At 36.4% G+C, this 17,982-nt stretch overlaps 1 long non-coding RNA gene across 1 annotated transcript; it reads left to right on the top strand.

Annotated features, from left to right (window-relative positions):
- Positions 1 to 15,472: 15,472 nt before the first annotated feature.
- Positions 15,473 to 17,647, top strand: LOC110208243 (uncharacterized). Its single transcript, XR_002324440.2, has 3 exons — positions 15,473 to 15,517; positions 17,018 to 17,211; positions 17,475 to 17,647. It is a non-coding gene; the product is annotated as an uncharacterized LOC110208243 (long non-coding RNA).
- Positions 17,648 to 17,982: the final 335 nt, after the last annotated feature.

Here is a 17,982-nt window from a genome sequence, read left to right as displayed (position 1 = left end):
ATATGACCATAAATATAAATGCATACATGCATATCTCAATGCATACAGTGTATATATGAATATATGCATGCATGTATATATTCATGTGCATGTATATATGTATATGTGTGTTATAATTTTAAAATCTATTTCTCAGCTCCTTCTCAAGGTTTCCCACCCATTTGCACTTCTCTGCTGCATTTGTGTAATGAAATACATATAACGTCAATGCAATTGTTAACCACATTTTCATAAAATTAGCTTTAAAGATGAAGAAGAAAGGTAAAATACAGGTTAAGAAATTCACTTGCAGAAATAAGTTTTTACAATGCACGCACTCCTTCCTGAGAAAGTAAGAGCCAGGGGAACTAGGAGGGAGTGGGGAGTAAAAAAAAATCACCAGACTTGGTTCTGTCATTGTAGGTGAGTTCATTAAAATAAGATCTGCTCAAAGATTTGTCATGGTCCTAGAGTCTGAGTGTTGGTGATTTTGTCATTCCAACATTGCTTCCACTTTCATGATGATTTCTCACTACAGCTTTTGCTCTAGGCTTTCACTTCACTGCTTGTCCATCCTAGAGTGTCCCTTCCTCTAAGACCTCTCTTGTATTCATCTCCATTTTTGCCATAGATGATTTGAGATGCCCTGTGGGTTTCCAAACTCTCTTTACATTAAGATGGGAAGAGAGAGAACAAGTTGTCATTAAAGACTGGCCAATCAGTCAACGGGTCAGTGCAACTTTCTGGGGGATCAAGACAGGCAGTGCTGGAGATTTCTGACCTTCCTTACAGACTTTCTAAAGGCCTACATTTTAGTTAGGTTAAGATTTTTATGCTACCTAATAGGAGTGATATGTTCTTAACACATTAGCCAACTAATATACTCAGTTGATAACACATTCAAATCTTCAAATCAACAGATAAGACATTCAGTAGATAAAGATGTGTATTCATAAATTTTACCCTGGGGTCCACAAAATGACCACAGATTTTGAGCACCTGATTATTTTTTTAAACCATGTCTCTTTAAATGTGCTTTTTGAGTGAATACTATTGTCAGAGTTTCTTGACAACCGTCAATATCACCATGTGTTTTGAGTTGCCTACAAGTTTTGCTTATCTGCTTAAAGGAAAAATCAAACCCCTCAAAACTTCTCAAAGATGAACTCCTGGTAGTAGGTGTTGCCTGCCTACAATGTGAATAAAGTGCTCCTATGAAAATCTTAAATATCTTTATTTCTAGGAGTTTAAATTGCAAACTCAACATTCTATTGTAATTTGGGGCATTTAATTTCCTCACTGTTTTATGTCTAAGAAAAAAGAAAACCCAAGAAGCTGTAAAGTTAAAAGAAGGATATTTACTCTGCCCTGATAGAGTTACCTAACTTTATTTGCATAGCTATGTTCATTTTCAAATAGAGCACAGTTTCAAAACAAACAATAATATCCCTGTCACGGTATGCTGAGGTATGATTACACAATTTAAAACTCAATTTTATTGTGCATATATGAAATCTGGTTTTTGATGGCGGAGATATTTTTTCAAACTCATAACAATTTCATTCCTCATCTTAAAGTTCTAAGGTTCAACTATATTTGAATTAGCCATAAAAGAATCCTAAGTATTTTCTCCATAGGAAAGTATTTTTCCTCCATCTTTCATAACTCAAAGATGACTAAAGCAATTTAACCTCTAAAAAAGGAGGGGGGGGAAATCCCTACAACCTTTTGTTCAGAGACAGGGTCAAAGAAGTTTCAACATCACAGGATAATTTCTTGACAAAATATAAGCAGGTCAAAATACAGGGCATTACTGACTTTTGTTCTGAAACTTTGACAACATTATTCACTCAAAAGCACATTTTGAGAGACATGGTCTAGAATAAAACAATCAGGGGCTAACAACCTGTAGTCACTTTGGGGACCCCACAGTAAAATTCATAAAGACCCATTGTGTGTGTTCTTTATCTACCTTCTACCTTTTTAGGGGTGAGGGAACACAAGGAAATGGAACAGAAGGTTACAGTCAGTCAAAGACAGATAACAATGTGGTGGTTGAAAGAATTTGTTTCCACTGCAGAATAAATGGGATTGGTTCTAAGGTGAAGTTTTGTGTCTTGCTGAAGAAGACTTGTCTTCCAGGTGTTTGAAGTCAGAGAGATCACAAAGCTGCTCTAGTTCCAGAACAAATGTTATATTTTATATGGCTATCTGTGCTGTATAATTCCCACCAATCCATTGGAACATGAAGTATATGATGATTTGGATTCCATATTGGGCAGACCCAAAATAAAAGGTGAACAGAAGCCAGGCTTCTGTTCATTTGTGTATTGGGAGAGAGGCATATCAGAACTTTTGATTGAATTGGTAGATTCTCTGGGTCATGTGGTGAGATGAAAGGGTGTAGACCTTTGTTAGAATGGAACATCTCCCACTGAGCTGGACATATGTACTTGGCCCCTTGTTTATTCTAAGAGGACATAGTGAGCTTTTTTTTGATTATTTCTCAGTAGGAAATATGGGCAGTATTTTAGCCTGACAAAGTCTCACACAACCTCATCTAGTAGATGGGGACCTACAAAATCAATCAGGGGTTCTGTTTATACACTTGCTACACTTGCAGAACTTTCTGCTGCTACAGTATGGGGAATTAGGAGTTCCTGCTCCAAAAGTTATGTTTCTGAGACTGATCATCACTCTTTTCCAAATCACTTTTTGAACAACTACCCTTCATAATATGGTCCTTTATAGCATGGCCTTGCAGAGTTATTTGTTTGAAAGATAACTTACTGTTTTACCATGGGATATGTGGTTTCAGAATATAAGTTATATGCAGGTTGGATAAGTTACTCTATCATAGTCTCATATTATTCAATTCTGATAGTTTAGTTGTTCTTGGCATAATTTCTGCTCCCCTGGGTTCCTTACCCTAGTATTCATCCCAGGAAGAGGGAAGCAAAAATTTCTGATATCTTCATACTTTTCCCTCCTTCTCATGTCGCTGAATAGAGTTGATGTTCACTTCTCGTGTCAACAGAATTCTGGGAGAAAGGCAGAGATGGGGTGTGCCAGAAGTTTCTGTAACAGGAGAGAAATCATTGAGTCACAATGCATGAGCTAATGGGTCAGTATGTTTGCCATGGAGTGGGAGAGGAATGCAGAATAGAGAGAACACTCTATGGAGAGTGCACTATACTGTTAATTCATAAGGCTGTTAACTTGCTTTTATTCCTTTCTCATCTTGTGGAAACAGCTGCATTTGCTCTACCTTGGGCTCATAATCCCTTTTTCTGAGGTTTGGATTTTGTTAATTTTAAAAAAAGAGGGTTAATGAGACTGGAGAAAATGTTTAGTCTTCTACCTTATTGTTCATGTGACCTGGAACTTCCTGTGGCCTGTTAAAGGAAATTTTTGAAAGAGAAAGAATGGTGACTCAGCATGCCTCAACTCATTCACCTCTCCTATGCCGTTTGCATTTTGAAGCAACCCCAATTGTAGGGTACAGGGACAACCCAAGGAACAGCTTTTTTGTCAGCCAATCAATCAATAAACATTTATTAATTGCCTACCATGTGCTGGGCACTGTGCTAAGCACTTGGTAACCCTTCTGTTTGATGGAAATACAAACACACATTCCTTGATGAAGAGAAGGATGGATCTGGTAACCTCATGTATAGGGACAGAGCTATGGAATGGATGGCCAACTATACTATAAGGACCTGGCAGAGAGGAACAGGTCAGTTATCTGATACCCATAATCACCTCTGATGCTGAGTGGACTTCAATGAAGAAGAGAACAAAGCTACAATTTCTCTTTAACTTCTAGATCTGATGCACATACATAGACTTCATCTCACCTGAAGCCCTGTGCTATCCCCTAAATTCTGATTGTATAGGGTACTAAAACTGGAGTCAGGAAAACTACTATTCATATTCCTGTATCAGACACTTAGCTATAATTTAATTTCTCTGTGTTTGTTTCCTTATCTGTAAAATGAAGAGGTTGGACTCTATGACCTCACAGTTCTATTCAGCTATAAATCTATGATTCTACAATTCTATGATCCCAGACCCCAAAAAGTATCTTGACTACAAAGCACAAGGTGGCATTAATTATCCCTCCCACAACCACCATGCATGTGCATTAAGTCTTCAAGGTGCTTAGTGGTCTGGTCACCAACTTAAGAGAAGATTCCCTTTATCTTTTAGTAGTAACTTTACTGCTTGATGTCCTACATTTTCCAATTTATTTTTCTATTTTTATCACCAGCCACCCTAGATATTCCATAATTGATATGTTCTCACTTCCTCTACCATGAATGGATTGCACAAGGATTGGGAGAATATTTTTCAGAACATTCCTTAAGCAAAAAAAATGTATCATCTCAATAGATGCAGAAAAAGCTTTTGATAAAATACAACACCAATTCCTATTAAAAACACTAGAAAGCATAGGCATGAATGGAGTCTTCCTTAAAATAATAAATAGCATCCATCTAAAACCTTCAGCAAGCATTATATGTAATGGGGACAGGCTAGAAGCATTTCCAATAAGATTGGGGGTGAAACAAGGATGTCCATTATCACCACTGTTATTCAATATTGTACTGGAAACCTTAGCTTTAGCAATAAGAGAAGAAAAAGAAATTGAAGGCATTAGAATAGGCAAAGAAGAAACAAAGCTATCACTCTTTGCAGATGACATGATGATATACTTAGAGAATCCTAGAGAATCAAGTAAAAAACTACTTGAAATAATAAACAACTTTAGCAAAGTTGCAGGCTATAAAATAAACCCACATAAATCATCAGCATTTCTATATATTACCAACAAAGCCCAACAGCAAGAGATAGAAAGAGAAATCCCTTTAAACTTACTGTAGACATTATAAAATATTTAGGAGTCTACCTCCCGAAACAAACCCAGGAACTCTATGAACACAATTACAAAACACTTTTCACACAAATAAAATCAGATCTAAATAATTGGAAAAACATCAGTTGCTCATGGGTAGGCCAAGCTAATATAATAAAAATGACAATCCTACCTAAGCTAATTTACTTATTCAGTGCCATACCAATCAAACTACCAAAAATTATTTTATAGAGTTAGAAAAAATAATAAGATTCATTTGGAAAAACAAAAGGTCCAGAATATCAAAGGAACTAATGAAAAGAAATGCAGGGGAAGGTGGCCTAGCAATTCCAGATCTTAAATTGTATTATAAAGCAGCAATCATCAAAACTGCTTGGTACTGGCTAAGAAATAGGGAGGTGGATCAGTGGAATAGGTTAAATATGCAAGACACAGTAGTCAATGACTATAGTAATCTATTATTTGATAAACCCAAAGACCCCAGCTTCTGGGATAAGAACCCACTCTTTGAAAAAAACTGCTGGGAAAACTGGAAAAGAGTATGGCAGAAACTAGGCATAGACCCAAATCTCACACCATATACCAAAATAAAGTCAAAATGGGTTCATGACTTAGATATAAAGGCTGATACCATAAGTAAACTGGGAGAACAAGGAATAGTTTACCTATCGGATCTATGGAGAACAGAAGAATTCATGACCAAACAGGAGATAGAGAACATTATGAAAAGCAAAATGGATCATTTTGATTACATTAAATTGAAAAGTTTTTGCACAAACAAAGCCAATGCAACTAAGATTAGAAGGAAGGTAGAAAATTGGGAAAGAATTTTTACAACCAGTCTCTCTGATAAAGGCCTCATTTCTAAAATATATAGAGAATTAAGACAAATTTATAAGAACACAAGCCATTCCCCAATTGATAAATGGTCAAAGGATATGAACAGACAGTTCTCAGATGAAGAAATTAAAGCCATCTATAGTCATATGAAAAAATGCTCTAAATCGTTATTGATTAGAGAAATGCAAATCAAAACAACTCTGAGGTACCACATCACACCTATCAGATTGGCCAACATGACAAAACAGGAAAATGATAAATGTTGGAGAGATGTGGGAAAATTGGAACACTAATACATTGTTGGTGGAGTTGTGAAATGATCCAACCATTTTGGAGAGCAATTTGGAACTATGCCCAAAGGGCTACAAAAATGTGCATACCCTTTGATCCAGCAATAGCACTTTTAGGGCTATATCCCAAAGAGATCAAACAAATGGGAAAAGGACCCACATGTACAAAAATATTCATAGCAGCTCTTTTTGTGGTGGCAAAGAATTGGAAATTGAGAAGATGCCCATCAATTGGGGAATGGCTGAGCAAGTTGTGGTATATGAATGTAATGGAATACTATTGTGCTATAAGAAATGATGAACAGGCTGAGTTCAGAAAAACCTGGAAAGACTTATATGGTCTTATGCTGAGTGAAGTGAGCAGAACCAAGAAGACTTTGTACACAATAACAGCCACATTATGCAATGACTAAGACTGTTAAACTGAATCCTTCTCAGCATTATGAGGATCTAAGACATCTCCAGAGGCCTCGGGATGGATAATGCTGTCCACATCCCAAGAAAGCACTATGGAAGTCAATTGGCTATCACTTATTTTTACCTTCTGTTGAGTTTTGTTTCATCTTTCTGATGGTTCCTCCTACTGGTTTTAATTTTTACTTACAACTTCACTAATGTGAAAATATGTTTAATGGGTATGTAAATGTAAAGCCTATATTAGATTTTGTGCTATCTTGGGGAGGGTGGGGGGTAGGAAGGGGGAGAAAAATTTTCAACTCAAAAGCATATGGAAGTGATTGTTGATAAATCAAAATAAATTAATAAATTATTTTTTTAAATGAGGAAACTAGAAAAAATGTATAATCAAACTTTGCATCTTTCTACTCAAAATGGTTTTTGACTGGCCTCTTTACCTCCACCCACTAGCCAATTAAATTCTTTCAAAGCAGTTTTATGTATTCAAAAATTGTCAAGTAAATGTTTTAAGTTTAGTCAAGGTCAATTAGAGGGTCTTATGAAAAACAATTGGTCACCATGGAGGAATTTCTAAGGAAATGTGATGATAATACAGGTAAAGGTAGAATTTATCATCAGCAAACAAGCTATAAAGGATTTCTTCCATTTCTCCTATGTGCCAGGCACTGCATTAAATACTAGGTACTCAAAGAAAGGCAAAAAGACAGTCCTTATTCTCAATGAGCTAAGAGTCTGATGGGGGTAGAGTGGGGCATGCAAATACCTATGTGTAGAAAAAATATGTGTAAGGATTAGGATTAAGGGGAATAAGGAAAGGCTTTTTGCAGAAGGTAGGATTTTAGTTGGGGCACAAAGGAAGTCATGGAAACCGTGAAGTGGTGATGAAGAGGGAGAAAATTCCAAGCATGAGGGGCAGTTAGTGACAATGAACAGTTGGGAGATGAAGTATCTTGTGTGAAGAACAGTAAGGAGGTGAGTATCACTGGATCACAGAATGCACGGAAGAGAGCAAAGTGCTGTTGTTCAATCATTTTTCACGCATGTCTAACTTCAGATTTGAACTCAGGAAGATGACTAAAAACTAGTGTTAGACTAAAAAAGTAGTATGGAGTTTTGAACCACAATACAGAGGATTTTTAATTTGTTCCTAGAGGTAAGAGGAGGCCACTGCAATTTATTAAAAAGGGGGTGACATAGTCAGAAATGTGATTTAGGAAGATTAATTTGACAGCTGAGTGGAAGATGAACTGGAATGGGGAGAGACTACAGTCAGGGAAAGCAATCTGCTGGCTCCTGCAGTTGTCCAAGTTCAGGATGAAGAATGATGCTCATTATTTTCTGGACCAGGGCTAAGAAGATTCTAAAATTGAAAGGCAGCAGGGTACAGAGGAAAGAACAATGCATTTAAAATCCTGCCTCTGTCCCTCACTATCTGTGTGACTTGGTCAAGTCACTTCATCTCTCTTAGACTTGGTTTCTTCATTTATAAAATGAAAGTCTTGGACTAGATAGCTCTTCCAGATTCAAATCTGTTTGCTTAATCCAAGTGTCTGAAGTTGGAATGCACAAGAAAGAGAAGGATGAAACAGACATAAGCTATGGAAAATGGAATAGAAGGGTAGGTAAAAAAAAAATAGACGTCCTAGGAAAGTAAACTAAGATGTATTATACTTGCAATCATAAATGTAGAAGGGACCTCCAGGATCATCATCTTTATTTATAGATTGGTCAACCAAGCAGTGCTACCCTAGATTTGGAGACAAGAGACCTATCCTTCCACTGACACTGCTCTACTTACCCTGTTCTGCACAGCTCCAAAGGGCTGAAGTAGGAGAAATTAGGAGAATTTACAGAGGCAAAATCAGGCTTCTTATAAGGGCAGCTAGGTGCCACAGTGGATAGAGTACTGAACTTGAAATCAGGGAGACTCATCTTTTTGAGTTCAAATCCAGCCTTAGACACTGTATGATCCTCGTCAAGTCACTTAACCTTGTTTGCCTTAGTTTCCTCATCTGTAGAATGAGCTGAAGGAGGAAATGGCAAACCACTCCAGTATCTTTACCACTATCCAAGAAAACTACACATAAGATTTCTATAAATAACCAGGATCTAGGATACACATTTACGTATTGGTAAATCCAAACTACTCCTACTGAACAACATGGATTTATATATTGCAAGATAACTGTCACTTGTCATCTGTGGAATCCCTTCCTCCAACAAAAGATACTGTATGAGGGCAGGGATTGATTCATTTTTCTTTGCATTTGCAGAGCCTAGCACAGAGTCTGCAATGTAGTAGACACTGAATCACTGTTTGCTGATTTATCTGGATAGTATCTTTCAATAGTAAACACAATAAATCCTGTTAAATTGAATACCACCTGCTTTGCTTAGTTATATAGTAGTCCAATGTCCCCTCACATGGAAGTAAAGGTTAGTTAGGTATACATGTCTTTATTTTTTGTTTTATTTTTAACTTATAGAATAAAACAAACATTTTCACAATGCAGCACAATAAAAAAAAGATGATTATACAGGAAACTGCAAATCTGCTATGCACAACTTGCTTTCAAGTACACAACAAAATTACCATGTAAGTTTTTTTTTTCCTTTTTCCCTCCCCCCCCCGGGTATTTGTGTGCAATTTTTCAAGCTGAAAAACAAAGCAGAACAACAACACCAAGGAAAACCAAAACCAAAATTTATGCCCAGAGACATTGAGAATGTGTATGGTAGGGTGGAGTAGGAATCAAAAAACTGGGATTCAAAGGACATATTTTTTAATGGGAAATACTACTCCCCTCCCCACATAATTTTTTTAAAATCCTTGGCATTTCAAGCAGCTGAAGTCAATCAAGGATAAGATGAGAGCATACTAGGGTATCATGCTAGCCCAAGGCTAAACTATTTCTTTCATCAATTTTGGTCATTAGGGGAAAAGGCTTTTTTTTTCTTTTGCCTCTATTATTCCCAGGCAGCTTCAGTTCAAAACTTCTTCCTTCATAGTCACCCAAATTCCAACTTAGCAGTGTCCCTAGACTCTACCCACTGAAATTTCCTGAACTTTCTTCTCCGCTGTTCTGAACACAACTCAATTCTGACTGACACTTCAGCATCTTGAACTCTCTCGTCTGCATGACCTGAATTCTAGATTTTCTATTCTCTGTTCTCTCTCTCTCTCTCTCTCTCTCTCTCTCTCTCTCTCTCTCTCTCTCTCTCTCTCTCTCTCTCTCTCTCTCTCTGTCTTCCCTTTAAAAGTCCTACTTCCTTCATCACATCTTCACTCTGCTAATCTTTCCCTTACTCCTATCTCTGAGAGACATCTCTTATGCCTGGGATCTTTCCTACCCCAGATACACATTCACATTTCAACATATCCTCATTCAGTCCCTTATAGCATTATTCCACTCAAAGTCTCACTCTTCATTTTGTCATACCACCTCAGCCCATACGAGGTCACCCTTCAATCCACAGATATTTTGGGAAGAAAGGTTTTTTGACAAAAGGTGTTAGTTTGTGATGTGTCAGATGAAAGTTTGGGTTTCTAGGTGTAAGTGCTGCATGAGAGTAGGAGATTGGAGCTCTTGGGGTGGGGGAAGGGAGAGAATTGCTTTGCAATATAAAAGCGCCTCATTGTCAGAAACTCTTAAGCTCTCTGGGAGAGGGAAAGGGAAGGACAGAGGGGAATTGCACATGATGTAAAAACAAAAGATAAAAAAAAATCTTAAGAAAGAGTCCCCTAACCCTCTCCCATGCATTGAAATCTCAGATATGATACCTTTGAATAAATGATCAATGCTTCCTGATTCCCCCAGCTAAAAAGATTTCTCCCTCAAGTCACTCCAGCACTTTGTCTGCATTTATACTTTATGGTTAACAATCTGAATTATAGTTACTCATGTATCTGCCTTACCACTTCTTTTGGCATAAGCTTATTTAAAGCAGGATGTATGATTTATTCCCACTTCTTAGCCAAGTTCATTGTATGCAGTGGCAACTCTGTTGAAAAATACAAATTTTACTCATATTGGTTTGGCCCTTTAAAATTTATAAAGTGTCTTTCTCACAATAACCCTATGGACTGGATATTAATAATTATCATCATTGCTCACATTTATATAGAACCTTACACAAATTGCTTCCCTCAAATCAATCCTGTGAAGGCTTCATAGGTATAGTGCCAGACTACACTTCATCCCCATACCAACCCTGGGAACTGTACTAGCTATTCTTTTGTGGTAGAAGCTACCACAGCTACTGAACCAAAGACAATTAGAAGTTAATGGCAAGTGGTATGGACAATTAGAAAGAGTTTTTACCAGCCACTCCTAAGGTAGTATCATTAGGAAATACTTTAATCAGAGTCCTTTACTTCTCGACAGAGTATAAGTTCAAGAGTTGTGTCCATAGATTGTGGGGGAGGAGGGAGGAGAAGGGAGAATCTTCAGAAAAGCTGAGGAGGGTAACAAACAGTAAAATTCCTAATAATATAAACATAGTATGAATTAAGAAAATTCTAGAATAAAATTCTAAAAAGAAGTGAATTCTTTTGCAGTAACTTCAAAGGTAAGTCTAAGAAAGACTATGGGATGCCTAGAATGACTCCAAGAATGGTTAGAAGAAATGAAAGCCTCTTGATGGCAGGGAATTTTTTTGTATTTCTTTATATGCCCAGTGCTTAATACTGGGCCTGCCTCAGAGCAAGTGTTTAATAAATATTTCTGATTGATTAAAGTGAGAAGTGGAAATACCCATTGTAACTCATAAAGAAATGTAGTTGTAGGATGTAGAGCTAATAAATAGGTCAAAGAAAAAATATGAGCAAGATAGAGATAGACCACACAGCAAGGAAATTCAATCCAGACTGGCCAGAAATATTCAACAATTAAGAAAGGAAAGGCAAAATAAGAATGTGTTCTGGTGAAAGAAAAAGAAAAGGGATTATACCCCAAATTTAGAGGCTTAGAGAGGATTCCAGATGTGTGGGACAGAGACCACCTACCCAAATTAAAAACCAGGGTCTTGACAAAAGTTTGGAAAAAGGAGAAATCTCTTCATTGACTTTCTCAAGAAAGGGCACCCCCATGCTGCTTAAGCTGCCCCAAGAGTGTGAGTGCTCTTTGTTTAAGGCAAGATTATATAGATCCTAACGCAGCAGCCCACCCTAACCCCCTTCCTGTCAGCTCATTGGCTGAGCCTCAGGTGTACAATCTATTCATGTAAAAACTACCCCAGTAACAGAGAGAACAAAGAGGTATAGAAATTATGTTAGCATGTTCCCCTTTTCTGGGCCTCACAGTTTCAGCAGCCTTTTACTAGAAGATGAGATAGACAGGATGCTCTTATGGCTCAGGAATTTCTGCTAACACTATCTAAGAGTAGGGGAGGAAGAAGGCTGGGGAGGGGGTCTTGTATTCTAAGGGGTCTTCACTTAGTGTTGGTACACATGTACCACTCAAAAGCAACAATACCAGAACCGTTAACAAGAACTAATGACCCTTTGAGGAGGCTTCACTTCTGAGAGATCTTCTCCCACACAGATATGCATCAGACTAGTTGACTGATGAGATCCTTTCCAGCTCTAAAATTCTGTTCCATTATTCACCAGATCATTCATATGGTTGATCACAAGAAGCCGAGTTATCTAAATAAAATAAATGATGAAAAATTCATAACAAACAGAGAAAATAAAAGAAAATGTCAGAAATAATTATGTCCAATATGCAAAAAACTGAAAATTTAAGAGAAATTAATATTTACATAATTTTAAGATATGCAGATTAACTCAACACAAAATAAAGAAGCCACAGAACCTGGTCGCAGAAAGAGCTATTGAGCAATTCATAAATTAAAATCTTATTTAAAAAATAACCTGTGCCCATATGGATTTTCAAGTGAATTACATAAAAAGTTTAAGAAGAAATCAAATACCTGTATTTTTCACAAAAAGAGAAAATCTTAACTTTGTCAAATTCTTTCTATTATTCCAATACCCTAATAAGGGAGAGATAAAACAGAAAGGAAAATTTATTATAATATTCAAATGTAATCTGTAACATGTATGCTCCTTCAGAGGATGGAGACCATATTCCTACAATACTTGCCCATCCTATGCATTTTTTATTCATTTTCTCTCATAGGTTCACCTTAAAGAGTCTATCCAGCATCTTGATGACTTGCTACTCTCTTTTATTTTCTTTCTGGTATTAAAAGTATGCCTTGTGGGCATGACAAACTTCCTCCTAGATATCTCTTACTCTTAGCATAGCTTATGTCCCTCTTCTTCCAATTAATCATACATTTCCATTAGAAATAAGATGAGTTCTTGGTTTTGGATAAAGTATTTTGGACACAATAAGAAGAAGTGTTCATATGCAAAATAAGAAATTTGAACCCGTTGACCTCCAAGGTCTTTTCCTGATCTAGGTATATAATGCTGTGATCTTTTGCTGCAAGATGTTTTCTTTTGCTCTTTTGCTATAAACTATTCCAGTCATCCTCCCCTACACCTTATTTCTCATCATTCATGAATAGTCCTATATGATTTAAACTGATATTCCTAAATTCATGAAATTCATGTCTTTGTCAGGTTGCATGACTTTGTCTTTGATACTAAAGCTCCAGAATCTGGCTACTGAATTTTTAGGTGAACTAACTCTAGGCTTCCTTTCTGAAATCAAATTTTGAGTTCTATTGATCTGTATTTTGTCCTCTAATTTTTCAGGCAATTTTCAAATATCTCTTCATTAAATGTAGCATCAAGGTTCTTTGTTTATAATATTTCTTTGTTATTCTGGGATTCTCAAATTGTCACGCCAAACTCTATATTCAAGGTTTACAGGTACCCCTGGAGCTCTTCACATTTTTTCACTTTCCATTAATATTTATTTTCATAGTACCTACTGTTTGTTTAAGATTTTCACTTTTCATTCTAAACTGTTGATTCTCCATTGTTTTTTTTTAATTTTTTCTTTAAGACAGCTATTTCCTTCTTTTTACATTTACTTTTTGTATTACACCTCACAAACATTATGAGTATTTTTATCATAATTTTATTTTAATTTTAGTGTTAGTATGTGTGAATCATTTCTTCTAGAGATTTCTTCTCACTTCTTTCTACCCCATATTTATTCATCATATTGGGTCCTGTTTTTGTTTACTGATTTATTTTTGATCTTCTGTTTTTTTATTTTTCTGTTTTTGTTTAAAATTTTTTGGGAAGTCTTTACCTTTGGGTTTCTCTCACTTTCCTGCCTTTTGTTATTCTTTTGTTGTATATTAAGCTATTTTCTTGGGATAAAGGGAAACTGAGTTTAAACATTTATACTTTTCATGGAAATCACCTTCCCCTACTTTCTAATCTTTGCCTGATAAAAGAACCCCTCCAAAAAGGTATCTGCCTTTTGATGTTCTTTGGTTAGGTTCAGGCTTACATCATTCACTTGGTTTAGAGAACTGTCATAACTCATTCCTATGTATATTTCTCCATTCCACTGATATCACCACAACAAGATGCTGGATTCCAGCTCTTTCTCTTTTTGTCCCTGACTACCACACAGACCCAACTATGTGAATGTAGTACTTATGTATGACAGATACGAAAATATAATTTTGGGAATAGGGGGAGGAAATACAAAATGGCATTGATAATTCATAGCAGAACTGTGAATAAAATAAACCTAGTTAGTCTTATAGTTTGTGTTACTTCTATACTATTCTATCTCACTATAACTCCATGGTCATAGCTAGTCTCTGTATATGCAAGAAACCCCTTCTCATTTCATCCAGTTCCCCAGTGATTCCTACAAAATGGCATCTATACACAGAAAACTGCCATTCTGTTTTTAAGATTTATTTAGTTCTCTGGTTTAAGCTTGTCTCAGCTTCCCTCTTAGTCAATCAGGAAACTCTTGATTATATGGGGAATTGGAAGGTGTTGAACCTTCAATCCTTTTTAATCATTTGCTATTTAACTTCCCCTTCTGCCTTCCCCAAGGCACAAAGATGAAAATTAAAAACTGCTACAAGTGTTTCTATTATTCCAAAAGCCATAATAGTTCAAACCAATAAACCTGCCACCCCCCAAATTCACAAAAGATAATCTCTGTATTTCCCTTCCCTAACATAACATATTTTGACAGCATACAACTTTCACTCCTCCTTTGAATTCTATCCTTTGTCTTCTTTGCAGAATCAAAGAATGAATATTGGTCAAAGCTAACATCTTCCTTTCAAATCAATATGTAGTGATGGGGAGAAAGGATGGGAAATGGAAGTTAACTGGAGAGCTACCATTGTTTATCATGTGAAAGGCACCTTCCCAACTAGATAATAAGGTGTTCTTGGGTAGGGAGCATTCTTTTATTTCCTTGGTTACACATGGTGTCTAGCACAGTGCAGAATACTCAGTGGGCATTTAATAATGTAAGTTACACAGTGTGACTCTGAATTGAGTATATGATACTCAATAGGTTACAAAGAGTTTTCTTCACAGCACCTCTGAGAAAGTCGGTCTTACAAGTATTATTTTGGCAGGTTTTCTAACTTTGAACTCAGCATTATTTCTATTACACTATGATACTCAGCTGATTTCCTTGATTATAACAGGACCCCCATTCATCCATACACCTAGCTGTCTCATTTCACCTTGAACCATGACTACTTCTAAGTATTTTGTGGAAATCTAAACCTCTGGACGTAATTATGTAAAAATAAGCTTTTTCTCTGAACAGAAAGATAATTAGTATGCCTTTCTGTTCTACTTGTTCCACATAGGCAGTTAGGTGGCTAAGTAGATAGAGCTTGGGCCTGGAATCAAGAAGGCATAAGTTGGAATTCCAGTCTAGAAACTTAGCTGTATGATCCTGGGTAACTCACTTACCCTATATGCCTTAGCTTCCTCATCTGTAAAAGAAGGAGATAATAATAGCACCTTCCTCCCAGTGTTGTAATGAGGATAAAATGAGATATTTGTAGATCAGTTTATAAAACTTAAAGCACCATATAAATGTTTATTGTTGTTGTCTAAGATAAGTTTCTTTTTTTTTTCCAAGGAAGAAGAAGTCTCAGCAAAAACAATAATTTTTGAAATTTCAATTCTCCTAATACTTTGGTGAGGCCCAGGCATGGTTGGTATTCTTTCTTTTTTGATGATGAAAGACCTGACTAAAATATGATTTCCTCACTATATGGTGAGGGTCAGTGTCTGACAGCATGCACAACATTATTTTCCCATAGTCCCTTACTTTTCTACTGGGGTGTAGGGGAGTCTTCATCTTTTGTTTTCTCAACAGAGGCATGGCCCTTCCAATTATTTATTTGGGTTCCCCTTCAGTAGGTTTTTTTTTTCAATTTAAAATGTGTGTATTTCTCTCTGGTTTTACTTACTTCACACTGAGTCAATTCATGCAGGTGTTCGCAAGTTTCCCTGAATTACTCATAGCTATGCTTTCTTATTGTGCCATATTGTTTCATTGCATTCATATGCCTCAGTTTGTTCAGCCATTCCCCCATCAATGGATATCAATTTTCCTTCCAGTTTCTTGCACCTACACACACCTATACCCACCTCCCCACACACATATGCACAAAAATCATTGCTCATTTTAAATGATAAGAAATGAAGGATAATAGAGATCAAGTGACTTTCTCAAATTCATACATGATTGTCAGAGAAATTCAGTCTTTTTAAATCCTAGTCTCTGTTATCCTGTGCTGCTTCTAGATTCACAATTGCTCCTAGCTTTTCAATCAATAGTGTGAGCCTTTAAGAGTTTCTCTTCAGATGTTTTCTTATACTCCCTAAAATTTAAAATGTATGTTTCCAAATGTTTCTGGCTTAGAAGTCTGTGATTCATTTGTATACTCCATATGATATGTAAGCATTATGCTTGTTGCCTTACCTAGCTTACATAGGCTACTTTTCACTTCCTACGGTTCTTTTCTATCATGGTTCTCCTTATATAGTCTCATGAAAATTAACACCTACCTTCTAGTCACCTTACAGCAATGTGTTGAGAATTGATGTGTATAAAAAAGTTTGATCTCCTTTGTGCCAGGTGCACTGAAAGGAAGTGTTGTTATTTCCCATTTTATATATGGGACAAGTGAAACAGATGGATTATGTGATTTGTTCAAGGTTATACATTTTGCAAATATGAAACTATACAAATAATAAATTAAAGGCTAGAAGGAAAGGAATTGCTTTTACACTAGTCATTAGAATAGGTTTTTTTTTTTTTGGCAAAACAAAAAAGAAACAAACAAAAATCAAACCCTAACTGAAGGTTGTTTCCTCCACTGATAGGGCAGATTCTTCTTCTTATAGGCTTGAGAATGTGTCTGGAAAATCTTTTACTCTTTTTCCTACCATTCCTTACGTTTTCTCTCTTTTAAAATACTCCTAAAATTCACCTACTTCCCCAATTAACCCCACTGACTCTCATTCTTCCTTTACTCAATATAGCCTGTCTGCATTTAATACAGTACTCTGTTTGCCCTATATAAATTTGTGCCTGTTTGTAAATTGGTTTCTAAGGATCTTAAATCCTCTCATGACTTAGTCCTTGCCCTCATAGAATTTATATTTTGTTTCCTTTTGGTCCCTCCACAGGTACATCAATAGAGGGGACTAATGTCACCTTGAATATCAATGCCCAGGGGAACAGATGGCCATAGAGACTTCTTCATGGAAAATGACACCAACTATCTACTCTCTGGAAAGATTTACCAGAATGGTAGCAAAACTACTAGATTACTAGTCATTATCTAGGGAAATGTGGATTACAGCAGCTACATTTGGCTGAGGTGAGAAATAGTGGAAAAGTACTAAAACTGACTGCAGCTTTAGCTGCAGGCTTTGAATGGAGAGATTGGTAGAATTCTGATTTTTGGACAAAAAAAGTGTATATTTGCTTAATCAAGTAAACCTAATAAGGTTGATAGTTGCTATTTTTTGTATATAGGAAATTCTGGATTGAAGAAGTTAGGGTAGAAATTCTGAGTTTCTCACATTTACCCAATTATCAATTATGGCTTCCATCCTCTTCCATTTCCTCATTCTGCCCCAGCTTCTGCCATCTTTCTGCTGAGCTGCTTTCTGTCAGTAAGACTCGACACACTGTCATAACAGCCTTCTTCAGGTGAAGACAATCAAAAACTCTAAGACTTACAGATGGTGTGAGGATAGCACCTGGTGGACCTCTTTCCTGACATAATTGGAAGGATTGCAAGATCAAGGGAAAAGAAGGTACTTTGCAAGGAAACAAGGACAGGTGTCTTAACTGATTTGTGCCCAGAGCAAACTTCTCTTTGTCCTTCTCAGGTCTGTTACAATATTCATATATTTCTCTGTTAAAAGGCATCTCCATCATTAACACTGATTTCACTACAAAATGGTATAAAATAATGGAGAGAGAATTTTTTTTTATGTTTAGAGGCATCTTGATATGTGTAGTCATCGGAGTTCCTTATGTTGTTGTAGTTGTTTTTTTTTTTCCATATCATAGACCTCTGTGGCAATCTGATGAAGCCTATGGATCCCTTCTCAGAATTTTTTTAAAATTCATAATCAAAAGA

Source organism: Phascolarctos cinereus, unplaced genomic scaffold (assembly GCF_003287225.1).
Source record: "Phascolarctos cinereus isolate Bilbo 61053 unplaced genomic scaffold, phaCin_HiC Scaffold_726;HRSCAF=1367, whole genome shotgun sequence".
NCBI classification, from domain to species: Eukaryota; Metazoa; Chordata; class Mammalia; order Diprotodontia; family Phascolarctidae; genus Phascolarctos; species Phascolarctos cinereus.
The sequence above is the reverse complement of the archived record's forward strand: the minus strand, read 5'-3'. Positions and strand labels throughout refer to the sequence as shown.